Source organism: Corvus brachyrhynchos, unplaced genomic scaffold (genome assembly GCF_000691975.1).
Source record: "Corvus brachyrhynchos isolate BGI_N302 unplaced genomic scaffold, ASM69197v1 scaffold19, whole genome shotgun sequence".
Taxonomy (NCBI): domain Eukaryota; kingdom Metazoa; phylum Chordata; class Aves; order Passeriformes; family Corvidae; genus Corvus; species Corvus brachyrhynchos.
In genome coordinates this window covers 1,554,385-1,557,184 of record NW_008246061.1, presented here as the reverse complement: position 1 = coordinate 1,557,184, position 2,800 = coordinate 1,554,385, and the positions used below count along the sequence as shown (strand labels likewise).

At 60.7% G+C, this 2,800-nt stretch overlaps 1 long non-coding RNA gene across 1 annotated transcript in view; it reads left to right on the top strand.

Annotated features, from left to right (window-relative positions):
• The first annotated feature begins 6 nt into the window (after positions 1-6).
• Positions 7-2,800, top strand: part of LOC108449683 — a 15,735-nt gene continuing 12,941 nt past the window's right edge. Inside the window, exon 1 of the long non-coding RNA XR_001865941.1 lies at positions 7-431. This is a non-coding gene — a long non-coding RNA (uncharacterized LOC108449683). The remainder of the gene's footprint in view (positions 432-2,800) is intronic.

Here is a 2,800-nt window from a genome sequence, read left to right as displayed (position 1 = left end):
CTCCCGCGGGAGGGTTGTTGCCCATGGAAGTGGCCGCTCTGGGTGGCCGATGTACCCCGCTTAGACCTTTTTTTCCTTTCTCTTGGCCAAATCTGAAGCCGAGCTGGTGGGCAGGGGTGGCCCCACCGCTGCCGTGCCCACCACACCCGCTGGGAAGGTGTTTTGCTGCTTGAATCACACCCACGTCCTGCAGCCACCACAGGCCGAGAGCTGCCACTTTGGTGGCGTTTTGGGGAGGACATGAAGTTGGCTCAACTCCTCTCCAGTATCAACACACCTTGGTGCTCAAAGGCTGCGTTTCAAATGATGCTGAACCGCGGCTGTGGAGATTCTTCAGCTTCAGCCAGTCCCACTGCCCAGGGGAGCAGGGAGGCCATGAGTATTCAAGTCTTCAGCATGATTCCTGTGGAGCCCTCGAGGAAATAAAATAGGTAAGTGATATGTTGGTGTAAGCCAAACAGCCGGTCCTTCTAAAACAGCTTGTAAAACACAGCCCTTGCTCTCAGCAGCAGCTTGTGCAGTTGTACCCCTGCCCTGGTGTCCACCTCTACCTTCCTCACTGGCCACTTGCTGGTTTCTCTCCTCTGCAGCTTGTTGCTGCCTGTGCTGTTTATAAAACCCAACTTAATGAACATGAACGGGTGTCCAGGGAGAACCCAAACTACCTCGTTTAGGGGAGGAGGTCCTGTATGTAGAAACCCTGCAAAAGACAGGTGGGTGAGGGCTGGCCATATCTTGGCCGTGTGTGCTGGGACCCCAAACCCCCCTGTCGTGGGCTGATCTCCCAGTGTGGGCAGCAGGGGAGGGGGGGATTCTGCCCCTCTGCCCCGCTCAGGTGAGACCCCACCTGCAGAGCTGCCGCAGCCCTGAGGTCCCCAGCATCAGAATTACGTGGAGCTGCTGGAGTGAGACCAGAGGAGGAGATGCTCCGAGGGCTGGAGCCCCTCTGCTCTGGAGCCAGGCTGGGAGAGCTGGGGGTGCTCACCTGGAGAGGAGAAGGCTCCAGGGAGAGCTCAGAGCCCCTTGCAGGGCCTAAAGGGGCTCCAGGAGAGCTGGAGAGGGACTGGGGACAAGGAACTGCAGGGGCAGGATACAGGGAATGGCTTCCCAGTGCCAGAGGGCAGGGCTGGATGGGATATTGGGGAGGAATTGTTCCCTGGGAGGGTGGGGAGGGGCTGGGGTGGAATTCCCAGAGCAGCTGTGGCTGCCCCTGGATCCCTGGCAGTGTCCAAAGCCAGGCTTGCCAGGGCTTGGAGCAGCCTGGGACAGTGGAAGGCGGCCCTGCCCATGGCAGGGGGTGGGATGGGATGATGTTTAAGGTCCCTTCCAGGCCAGACCAGTCTGTGACTATGATTTGTTTTCCCTGTAAAGCAATCACTTGGAGGGACTTAGATGAGGGGTCTCCCTGGGGTGCACATGCTGGTGAGCCCTGCCAAGGGAGGGATTGCAGAGCAGGAGCTGGCCCTGCAGTGGGATGTGGGGCTGCTCCAGGGAGGGTGGATGGGCTGGGAAGAAAGAGGAGGGTCTCCCTGGACCCCTTTGAAATACCGGGATGATTTGCCAGGAGGTTCCCAGCAGCTTCTCTGCAATGCAGGGGGGGAAACAGGGCAGTTTGGGGTGATTCCTGCCCCACGGGGAGCCCCCCGTGTCCACCCAGGGCTGGCGTGTGGTGGGGAGCCCTGCCCGGGGGTGCCAGCCCTGCTCCTGTGCCCTGGCAGCTGGGGAGGGCCCGTGTGCCCCGGGTCAGTGCCGGGGGCTGTGCGCTCCTGCCTCGGCCACCCGAAATGTGATCCGAATCCGTAATGCTGAGGGTGATGAAATCGGCTCCGGCTCTGTGTAATCCCCTCACTGCCCCCCTGCATCTCCTCGCTGTCCCCTCCTCCAGCCCACAGTCATCTGCAGCCTCGAACTGTCCCTCTGTCCCCACACTGTCCCCTCTGTCCCTCAGTCCCCTCTGTCCCCACACTGTCCCTCTATCCCCACACTGTCCCCTCCATCCCCATGCTATCCCCTCTATCCCACACTGGCCCACCTTCCTCACACTTCCCCTCTGTCCCCAAAGTGTCCCTCTATCCACATGCTGTCCCCTCTATTCCACGCTGTCCTCTCTATCCTCAAACTGTCCCTCCATCCCCACACTGTCCCCTCTGTCCCACCTTCCCCCACTGTCCCCTCTATCCCATATTGTCCCCTCCATCCCCATGCTCTCCCCCCATTCCTATGCTGTCCCATCGTACTCCCAGCCTGGCTTCCAGAATGTCCCACCACATCGTCCCACCACTGTTCCCTCCACTCCCTGTCCCACACTGTCATTACATCCCCACAGCGGTCCTGCAGCCCCGTGCGGTCCCCTCCATCCCCACACTGGCCGTCCATCCATCCGTCCATCCGTCCGTCCATCCATCCATCCATCCATCCATTCCCACGCTGTCCCGTTGAACTCCCACCCCATCCCTGGATACCAGAATGTCCCAACGCAAGCACTGTTCCCCCCACTCCCCCAAGTCCTTCCATCCCCACACCGTCATCTGCATCCCTGTGGTGCGGTCCCCTCCATCCCCACACTGGCCGTCCATCCATCCGTCCATCCGTCCGTCCATCCATCCATCCATCCATCCATTCCCACGCTGTCCCGTTGAACTCCCACCCCATCCCTGGATACCAGAATGTCCCAACGCAAGCACTGTTCCCCCCACTCCCCCAAGTCCTTCCATCCCCACACCGTCATCTGCATCCCTGTGCTGTCCCTCCATCCCCACACTGTCCCCTCCATGCCCGCCCTACCCCCCATCCCTCTGCC